Here is an 11,021-nt window from a genome sequence, read left to right as displayed (position 1 = left end):
TACAAGGCACATTTATAAACATAATAAAGGCAATGTATAGCAAGCCGCCAATAGATAATATCAAATTAAATGAAGAGAAACTAAAAACAATTCTACTAAAATCAGGAATAAGACAAGGCTGTGCACTCCCTCCATATCTATCTCCAATATAGTATTTGAAGTTCTGACTGAAGCAATAAGACAACTGAAGGTGATCAAGAGGATACAAATTGGAAAGGAAGAATTCAAAGTATATCTATCTGCAGGCAATATGATAGGATTCATATGCAACCAAAAAATTCTATTAGGAACTGCCACATATGATAAATACCTTCAGCCAAGTGGCTGGATACATGACAGTTTTTTTTTTTTAAAAAAATCAGTATCCCTCCTATATACAAATGGCAAACAGACTGATAAAGAAATCAGAAAAACAACACCTCAAGACTCAGCTATACCACTCTTGAGCATATATCCAAAAGATACCCCATGCTACAGCAAGAACGCTTGCTCATCTATAATCATAGAGTCTATTTTTAATAGCCAGAAACTACAAACAACCTAGATGTCCCTCAACTAAAGAATGGATAAAGAAAATGTGGTATATTCATACTATTTTTATTTCATCAGAATGGTTTATTTACCTAGCAGTGATATCATGAAATTTGCAACCATGTGGATGGAGCTAGAAAATAATCCTGAACAAGGCAACCCAGATCAAGAAAGACAAGCATGACATATACTCACTTATAAGTGAATATTAGCTGTTATGTAAAGGATGACCATATTACAATCCGCAGCCCCAAGAGGCTAACTAGGAAAGAGGGCTCTAGGGGACACATGAGAAGAGTGAACAGAATAGGTTTTGTGGATGTACAGGGGGCAAGTGGGCATGGCAATGGGAAGATCAGGTTGGGGAGGGAGGAGCGGGGGAAGGAGAGAATACAGGGAGAGACTACTGGAACATAGAGGTGGCATTTAGGAGGCTATCTAGAAACCAAGAGCAGAGGAAACTTCCTGTAACCTATTAGGTAACTCTAGTAAGGACTCCTAGCAATGGAGAATATGGAACCTGAACAAGTTGTCTTTGTTTTCGGTCTGAGACACCAACCCAACCACAAACCTTCAACTCATACCTTTCTTTCCTATAAGATATGCTAGGGCAATGGTGGCTCAGAGCTTGAGGGAGTGAGCAACCAATGACTGATCTAACTTGAGGCTCAAATCTCGAGAGGGAGCCCATGCCCAACATTGCCTGGATGGCCAGGAACCAGAAGCTAAATGAGTCAGAGACCTAGAGTAGAACCAAACAAGACTGACCAAAAAAGTAATCCTGCAGAAGCTGATGGGGGCAGATGCAGAAATGTACACTCAAACATTAGGTGGAGCTTGAGGAAACCCCACAGAGAAAGGAAGGAAGGATTATAGAAGCCAGAGTGGTGAGGACACCAAGAGAACATGGCCAGGAGGACTGACTAAGCATGGCTCATAGGAGCTCACAGAAACTGAAGCAGCAATCACAGAGCTTGCATGGATCTTTGCAAGGTTGTCTTCATATATGTTGAGGTTGTTTAGCTTAGGGTTTCTGTGGGACTCCTAACAGTGGGAATTGGGGTGTCTTTGACCCTTTTCCTGTTCTTGTGATCCATTTTCTCCTACTAGATTGACATGCCCAGCCTTGATATGAGGGTTTGTGCCTAGTTTTATTGTGTCTTGTTATGCCATGTTTGGTTGATGTCACTGGGAGACCTGCTCTTTTCTGAAACAGAGCCTTGTATCTGGAGGAAGAGGAGGTCTGGGGTGAAGGTGCCTGGAGTGAAGGTGCCTGGAGTAGTGGAGTGAGGGAAGGCTGCAGTTGGGATGTATTGTATGAGAGAAAAAATTTTAAAAAGAAGAAAAAATAATTTCCATGGTCATGGTGTCTCTTCACAGTAGTAAAAACTCTAAGACAGATGATAAATCTCTTAGATTTGCTAATGATTGATAAGAATGAACATTGGCCTAATGATGGAATTATTCCTTTTCAATTTTCAGAACAAACTTCTGTCTCTTTATTCTAATACTAAATTCTAGAAGTTTTAAGGGTTGGGATTTTTCCCTGTTAAAGGCCTCTCATCTAAGCTTATGTGTATCTGAGAAACTAGAACCAATATGTGAAGACAATATCAGACAAGCACAGCCTTTGTAAACGGCATTTTATTTTACCTTCAAACAAACTCAATGGAGCCACCATCACTTCCATTTCATAGTTGAAAAGACCAAGCACAAAGAAACTGGGATGATCTGTTTTAGATCTGGTTACTAGAAAGATGAGGACTTGAACCCATAGCTGGTTTGCTCCTAAGAAGGTTCTTATTCTCTCAGAGTGCCACCATGGTCAGATCTGGAAGCTTCAGAAAACATGTGTTTTTACATCTGAACTTTGCTGCCTAGAAGTATGATCATGTATAGAAGCTTGTATGCTTGGTATCTGTGATATTAATTTTAAATATCAACTTTTATCAAAGCTTAGAATAATCTGAGAAAAGAGTCTTATCTGATGAATTGAGTAGATCAAGTTAGCCGGCAGCTGCATCTGTAGAGAATTGTCTTGATAATTGACATGGGGAGAGCTAGCCCACTGTGGGCAGCACCATTCTCTAAGCAGGACATACTGAACTATGAAGAGTATGAGAAATCTAGAGAAACAGCAGAAATAAGCAGCTTCTAACTGCTCATTTCTTTCTACACTTGACTGTAGATGTGACATCTACTTTATGAAACAATGGAAGGGGTGTCTCAAAATGGTCAGTTATAGTCCAGCAAGAGATGGCTGAGTGTGGAAGGGCCCCCTGATCAAGCCTGATATCCTCTTCCACACACATGTGCGGTATGTACATATGTGCATCCTCCTACTTCATAATTGCACATATGTACAATCTTTTCATCCTACATAAGTAAATAAACATAATTTTTTAAAAAAAAATAAAGGTGGCATGGGATGATACAGTTTTAATCTTAGCACTCAGGATGCAAAATCAGACAGAGAGCTTCAGTCCAGCCAGGGCTACATGGTGAGAGTCTGTCTCAAAATTTTGTGTGTGTGTGTGTGTGTGTGTGTGTATGTCTGTGTGTGATAGATAGATAGATAGATAGATAGATAGATAGATAGATAGATAGATGTTATATAACAGAACAGGAGACTTAAAGAACCAGGAAATTGTCTAGAATGTAAGTTTAAAATACCAAGAAAACCTGGAAAACCTGTCTAGAATATCTAGGTATTTTAAACTGTTAACCTCTAGGCAGTATTTTCTGGTTCCCCAAGTCTCTTGTTTTGCTGCATAAGCTGTGGTATTAGCCACCAGTGAGCTCACAAGTTCTTGTAACTAGCACCAAGGGACAAAGCTTTTCACAGGCAAAAAGCAACAGCTAGGGGTTGGTTGTTTAATGGCCTCATCTGAAATTATGCATCATCCCCTCCCTTGTGTTTCTGGGTGTGAGTGTGTGGTGTGTATGTGTGCGCATATCCATGTGTGCACATGCATAGGAGGCCAGAGTTTGAATTTTGGCATTTTCTTCTACAGCTTTCAACATTATTTTTGAGACAGTCACTCAGTCCCTCTCTAAACCCAGAGCTCATCAATTCAGTTAGACTAGCTGGCTAGCAAGTACCCTGTCCCAGCACTGGGGTTACAGGTGCACTGCAAGGTCAAACTGATCACATGGGTGGTGGAGATGTGAACTCAGGTCCCTGTGTTACACAAGTAATTTACAGACAGAACCGTATCCTCAGTCCCAAGACTTACTAATCCTTAACATACTATACCCCATAGATATTTACAATTATTGCTTATTACTAAATGATCTTTAAGTTATAGAGATAGAAGAGTTAGCTGTCCTGATCTGATCTTTACAAACAGCACGTGCACATCAATTACCCATACTCCCATACTGTACCATTTTGACTGTACAACTAGAATAATAATATTAAAAAGACTATGTTTTTTTTCATTTGTATTTGATCTAAATTTAGCTTATTATCTTTATTTGTTTGATTGGGTTTTTGAGGGACTGTGTCTCTTGTGGTCCAGGCTGGCCTTGAACTTGCTGTGTACCTGAATATGAGCTTGACCTCCTAAGCACCCCCCCCCCGCCTCTATCTCTGAATGCTGGAATTACAGGTGTGTAGCACCACTCCAGACAGTTTAATCCAAATTTAAAAAATTTTTAGAGCTCCAACTGAATATTAATTAGGAAATTTTTATTTTGCTAATTTTATTCTTATTGTATTTCAAAGAGTGGTATAATTTGAATGATTTCTGCTTCTTTTTTAAATTTACAATCCGACCATTGGCCCCCCCCCCCCCAGTTCCTCATCCCATTCCTCCTACCCTCTCACCAGACCTCCCCACTCCCTGGGGCCTCAAGTCTCTGAGAATTAGGCATATTCTCTGCCATATATGTGTCCTGAGTTTCAGACCAACTCTTGTATGCTGCCTGGTTGGTAGCCCAGCGTCTGTGAGCTCTGAGGGGTCCGGGTCAGTTGACACTGCTGGTTTTCCTATGGGGTCGCCCTCCTCCTCTTCGGCTTCTTCCAACCTTCCCCTAATTCAACCATAGAGATCTCAGACTTCAGTCCAATGGTTGACTGTAAGTCTCTGCATCTGCGTCAGTCAGCTACTGGTTGGGCCTCGCAGAGGACAGCCATGCTAGGCTCCTGTCTGTTGCTCTGGCTGCAGCAGATCTCCTGGGAGACCTGCAAACTGGCGTATTGAGAGAGGCAGACATGCTGGATCTGCCCCCGTGCAGACCAGAGATGATTTCTTTCTGCTTTCAAGTTGCGATGACCTTTATTCTGTGACTCAGTGCTGTGTTCATATGACACACATAGACAATGTTTTCTCTCCTTGGGAGGTGTTTAGATAAACATGAAGGTGTGCCCGTGTGCCTTTTTTTTTTTTTTAAGTATCATGTTTAGTGGTCTGGATACTCCTGGCAACAGTGTGAGTTTTCTCCAACCTCTATGTAAAGTAGTTGCAAAAGGTACCCATTTCACAAGCTCGTGGAGGGAAGAATGACTTCTTCTTTTCCACAGATGCACAGTGATGTGGGAAGTGGTGTCAGTCTAGTGGGAGATCCGGAAACTAGTACGAAAAACATTGGTCATTCCTCAGTCATTTCTCGGGGCTTCTATTTCCCCCTCTAAAGCTGTAAGTGGTCATGTCTGCCTGGTAAACACTGCAACTTGTGTCAGGCGAAGCCAAGAGATAAGAAATGTGACCAACATAAAGTGGTTAAGAAATAAAAGTACTAAAGACGAGAGCTGAAAAGAAAGATAGCTGTAAGACCCACCAAGCATGGGCATGTGTGTTCTACTGGCTCATTCCCAGCCCCCAACCACCTTCAGCTTTGGGGGACACCCTGCCTCCTGCATGGAGACACCGCCGCCCAATAGCGTAAGGCTCTCTCTGCGTAACACTGGCGCTCCCATCCTGCTGAAAGTGTGTTGTGAGAAAGAACAGAAAGCTGCCAGCAGCTCAAATTCGCGCTTCAGCACAATCGGCCCAGAGGAGCCTATCTATGATGCCTCCCCCTCCTGGAGTGGAAGCTGAATGGCAGATGCTGCCCAAATGTTCCTTAATCGAGAGGCTTCCGTCCCCGGACGCCCCTGGATCCTGGACAGGAAAAAAAAAAATCTCGGTCGAATATGCAGGATGAGAAGCCTCCAGACCCTGTGCGCCCTTAGCGCCCAACTACAGAGTCAAATGCAAGCCTTGTCCGGGATGAAGACGAAAGAGATCGATCAAGGTCTGGCTGCGGGTTTCCAGCGAAGATGCTGCGCGCAAGGCACGCCAGCCCCAGAGCGGCTCCGTGCGTCTCTGCGGCACCCCGGCGCCTGCAGGCCCCCTTTCCCAATTTGCCCTCCGGCCATTCGTCTGCAAATGAATTCCCTGCACTTGTGAGTGAACCCACACAAGTTGTCTCCGCACGTTCCTCCTACTCTTTCCCCCACTGAAAGGTGGGGGTAGTTTTTCAACCTTAACCTCCCTGCTACCTGGAGGAAGGTGATTGTACTGGGATAGAGAGGGATTGTTTTACAGGTTCCAAGGCGTCAGAATTAGCTACCAGTGCCAAAGTGACTTGTTTTCTTCCTTTGCCTTTTGACAACCGGTGAGCTGACAGCTGCCTGGGCGCAACCCAGAGGCTCACTTTGCAGCCAGGCGCTGAGTTTCAGACTGTAGCCTTGCTCCAAGTAGACCCGGGCCTCTTCGCCCCTCATCCGAGACTGCGACGGACGGATGCTGACAGGCATCCTCTGAACATTGGTTAAAGCCCTACAGTATTCACCTTTGCACCTCTTGTTTGTCTTACGGTCGCCGCCGCCGCCGCCTCCATCTCCCCCTCCCTTCCTGCCTCCTTCCCTTCCCCATTCCCACTCTGTCATCATTTGCACCACCACCAAAATACGTGCCCCTTTGGTAGAGCCGAAGCTCCCCGCTGAAGCGAGGGGGAGGGCGACACCCATCCCCCCTCCCATCTCTGCCTAGGCTCCGGGTTTTACTGCAGCAATCGGAGGTGACAGCGCCACCTCGGTCTCCTCCGTAGCTCCCAGAGCCCCTGCTCCCCCCAGTAAAGGGGAAAGCTCCCCCTCTTGAGTGACTAATCTCTCAAGAAATGGGAACAGGCTGCGGAAAAAACGAATTTTAGAATGTAGAAGTCACTGGGCTGTGTTCCTCGGAGAACAGCCCAATCTCCCAGAACTGGGTATCAGCGCATAGGAAGTTGGGACCTTAGAGCGAAGGGGGAGGGGAGTGGTGCAGCCCGCATTCTCTTCTGGAAGGAGTCGCTGCAAGCCCTGCGGTTGGACATAAGTTTGCGTAAGAGTGTTTTCCTTTTGTCAATTATTAATCACCGGAATCAGTTTGGCAGAACTGGAGTTTTAGCAGTAGTGCAGAGGGCGGGGCCCGAACACCTAACTCTGGGAGCCTCGGCTGCGCCCGGCGCAGTGGCAAGCTAACAGAAGCTGGGGAGAAGCCAGAGCATCTAAACTCACTCAAAGGCAGGAGGTAAGCATCTTTCAAAATACCTACGTCTAATCGAAAGGAGCTTTCATAGCACAGCGTTTCTGTCTGCATGGGGGGAAACTAGAACTGAGCTTTAATGCAATTTATCTGCTTATTACTTAACTATATTACAACTTTAAGAATTGAACGGGTGGTCTTGGCATTGACTATGTTGGACACTAAGATGCTTTACTCAACAGAAGCCAAACTTTATTATTGGAACTTTCCCAGCCAGAAGAAAAATATTTTACATCATTTTCATTATTCATCTTTGTGTAGTTTGTTAATATTCAGGGAAATATCTTGAGATGCAATTGGCTTCCTTCTTTAGGTGGTAATATGCATTTAGTTCTCTGCCCTTTAGGTTACTTTAGGCAGTGGCACAGCTGCCAGCAGGTAAGGCATAGCTAGCAAAGAATGTGTTTTAGTATTTTTCTCCTGATTATTAAGCACAGTGTGTTTTCTCATGGATGCGTATATGATTGTCACAGCAGTCAAAATCCTCAGCCTATGGAGGAATATGTGTCCCTGGAGGAATGCATGTCATAGTGTCCATGGGGAGCAGGGGTTACAAGTGTTAGTCCTGACTTGTTTCAACTGGAAGAGCGTTCAACTGGTTGCCCATCTATGTATCAGCCTGGCCCATGTGCCAATACAGAATTAGAAGAATTGTTAAATCTAAACTTTAGACCCCCAGAGTCCAAATAAATGCATCAGGGGAACTGAGATGTTGCTTTTTTGTAAAAGACTTTACGGCAGCGGTAGTTAGGTAGTTATTTTGAATCAAACGATATTAAGAAATACACAGCCATTTTAGCTAGAGAACTTTTAAAATGATGTGTGTAGAAAATTAGGAACAGCTTCATCACTTGGTTTTCACATCTGGTTTGTTCCTGTGCTTCTTAATGTAACCACCATTTACATGATTTTTTGTTTTTGTTTTTGTTTTTGTTTTTCGAGACAAGGTTTCTCTGTGTAGCCCTGGCTGTCCTGGAACTCACTCTGTAGACCAGGCTGGCCTCAAACTCAGAAATCCACCTGCCTCTGCCTCCCAAGTGCTGGGATTAAAGGTGTGTGCCACCACTGCCTGGCCATTTACATGATTTTTAATAGTTGTGATGACTTTGTACATGGATCACTTAGACCAGTGGTTCTCAGCCTTCCTAATGCTTCAACCCTTTAATACAGTTCCTCACATTGTGGGTTTCCCCAATCATAGTTATTTTTGTTGTATTACTTCATACCTGTAATTTTTGCTACTGTTATGAATCATAATACAAATATCTGATGTGCAGATGATTTTAGGGGACCCTTGTGTAAAGGTCCTTTTGGATCCCCAAAGAGGTCAAGACCCAAAAAGGTTGAGAACCACTGGCTTAGACCAACAACAAACTTTTGTGTGAGACACACAACCTCACTTTGAAATCTTTCTAAATAACCAAATTATTAATTCAAATGTAATTAAATTAAGTTAAATTAAAAACGGCTAGTTAAGGCAAATGAAGTTTTCATTTCAAGTTATCCAAAAAGGAGTTGGGGCTATAAAGGTGGCTCAAAGAGTAAAGTACACGCAAGCATGATATCCAAGTCAAATCCCCAGCACCTACCTAAAAAGACACAGCACAATTTGTCTGTAATCCTGGAAATGGGAGGTAGAGACTAGAGAATCCTGGAACCTTCTCCTAATGTCCATTCTAGCAAAATGGGCAAGTTCCCGGTTCAATGAGAGAGATCATGCCTCAAAATATAAAATGTAGAGCCACAGAAGACACCAAATATTGACTTCTGACTTCAACACACATGCACAAGTATGGACACATCACATACACACACACACAGAGCCATGTGTATAACACACACACACACATACACCCACACGAGTAAATTATCCAAATAAAACTGAACCTCTAGAATTAAGTCTGTAAACAGAGCCATTTCAAAACAATAACTGGTGAAAAATTACCTCTGGATTTTATCCTGAGGGAGTAGAGCAAATAAAGTAGGGTTTATGCAAAGTAATCTGTAATGCAACAACCTTGTTGTGAGAACAACAAAGGTGCATGGTTTTTGAGCACAATTCATCTCCCCAGCCTCACCGAGCTGGGTATAGTGGTGATCCAATCTGGCTGGATGATGCTTTGCTCCAGGTAATCTGTAGAGTTTCCTCTCAACCTAGAATCCAGCCCTTAGCAACACCGTATTCAAAAGAGAAACAGCCCCCACCCCTTTCCTCAGCTTTGTGTTAGGGAAGCTTTAGTTCAGGGAGGACCAACGGAGAAGTCATTCTCCCTACAGCCAATGCACAACACGTGGGTGGCCAAAGATGAAGAACTCAAGAACAAAAAGACAAACAGCCCATTTGAAAGTGAGCAAAGGTTTGAATAGACATTTCTCCAAAGAAGATGCACATAAGAAAGATGTTTATTTTTACTTATTAGAAAAACAAAAGTCAAAATTGTAATAAAATACTGCTTCCCACCAACCACAGTGATTATAAACAAAGTAACCATATTTACATTTTAACCCAATCCAGGCTCAGGTATGGAAGTTGGGGGTTGGAGGATAGTATAGAATAGTTGAACACAACTCAGTGCTTTCCTAGTTTACCCAAGGCCCTGGGTTTAGTTTCACAAGGAGAGTGGAAAGAAAGGGAAAGAGGAGGAGGGGGAGGGAGAGGAAGGGGGGAGAGAAAGGGGAAGAGGAAGGAAGGAGGAGGAGAAAAAGAAAATTAGGAGGAAAAAGAAGTGTTAGATCTGTCATGTATTACCAAAGGGGATGTAAAATGATGTAGTGGAAAATAATTTGATAATTCCTCAAAAAGTTACCAAATAATACAATTCCACTCTTAGACATATATTCTGGAGAACTGAAAGTTTGTATCCACAAAAGAACTAGTACCCAAATCCTCAACACAGTGGTATACATAACAACAAACAATCAACAATCCCAGAAACAATCCTAGTATCCGTTGAGTGGTGAGTGAGTAAGTAAAATATACGGAACCGAGCAGCAGACACTTCCCCACATACTTCAGCACTCATGGGCATTGAAAAGATTATGCTAAGTGAAGAACAGCACAGAACAGTTGTGTGATTCCCTTTACATAACACATCTCAAACCAGCAAATCTATAGGGACAGAGATCAGATCAGTTGTTGCTGAGGGCTGGCGTGGGATATAACCTGGGAAGAGATGGGAAGTGAATGCTAAAGGGTATCTTTGGGAGAAGGTGAATCTTAGGCCCTGGGAAGGGCCTATTATTAGCTATTGATAGTGCACTATGAAAAACGTTAAACTGCAGAGTTAAACTAGGTTAATTGTATGGTACACAAATGACATCTCTAAGGCATGTAATTAAAAACCCATTCAATGTAGGCAGGTATAGTGACCGACCCATAACCCTAGCATGTGGAAAGCTGATGAAAGAGAATTAATAGCTCGTTCTGAGATTAGCCAGAAAATTATTAGGAAGACTCTTGTCTTAAAATGCAAAGGGCAATCCTTAAAAAATTTAAATAAAAAATTTAAATAAAAAAACTTTTTAAAAAGATACAAAGGAGGTGAGGTTCAATCTTAAGAGTGTTTGCCCCAAGACCAGAAAAAAAAATTATGTAAAGCACTGAAAAAAAACTAATGAACTTAAAACTTTGGAGTTTGTAAAGTCCCGTGTGCCACTGAATCACTATAAAGCTTTTTTTGCCCAATATCCATATGGAAATATATGAAATCCACAGGAGTTACGCAGCCATATGGGTTACATCATTTTCCATACCTGCCTGGGCTTTTCTTCTGTCCAGAAATCAATCAGATGCCATTAACTCCTTATCATAGGGGATTTATGTGCTATTCAGCATCTGTTTGGACTCATCATCCACCCAGGAGCTGTTGAGGCCAGTTATTCTTCTTGCTTTTAGATAAATCTAGTCTTTGTCAGTTCTTGAGGTTAATTGTTAAATTTGCTTTGCTAGCGTAGAGAGGAAGGTACTCGAATCTCAGC

The 11,021-nt window shown here is 42.7% G+C and overlaps 1 protein-coding gene across 3 annotated transcripts in view; it reads left to right on the top strand.

The window, feature by feature from the left end:
- Positions 1 to 6,499: 6,499 nt before the first annotated feature.
- Positions 6,500 to 11,021, top strand: part of Sptssb (serine palmitoyltransferase small subunit B) — a 32,536-nt gene continuing 28,014 nt past the window's right edge. For 2 of the 3 annotated variants that reach the window (XM_028763645.1, XM_028763644.1), the window contains exon 1: positions 6,500 to 7,028. The gene's annotated coding sequence lies outside the window, so the exon portion shown is untranslated. The remainder of the gene's footprint in view (positions 7,029 to 11,021) is intronic. The other variant, XM_028763646.1, reaches the window with a different exon arrangement.

The sequence above is a fragment of the Grammomys surdaster genome, unplaced genomic scaffold (assembly GCF_004785775.1).
Source record: "Grammomys surdaster isolate TR1022 unplaced genomic scaffold, NIH_TR_1.0 139, whole genome shotgun sequence".
Taxonomy (NCBI): Eukaryota; Metazoa; Chordata; class Mammalia; order Rodentia; family Muridae; genus Grammomys; species Grammomys surdaster.
The sequence above is the reverse complement of the archived record's forward strand: the minus strand, read 5'-3'. Positions and strand labels throughout refer to the sequence as shown.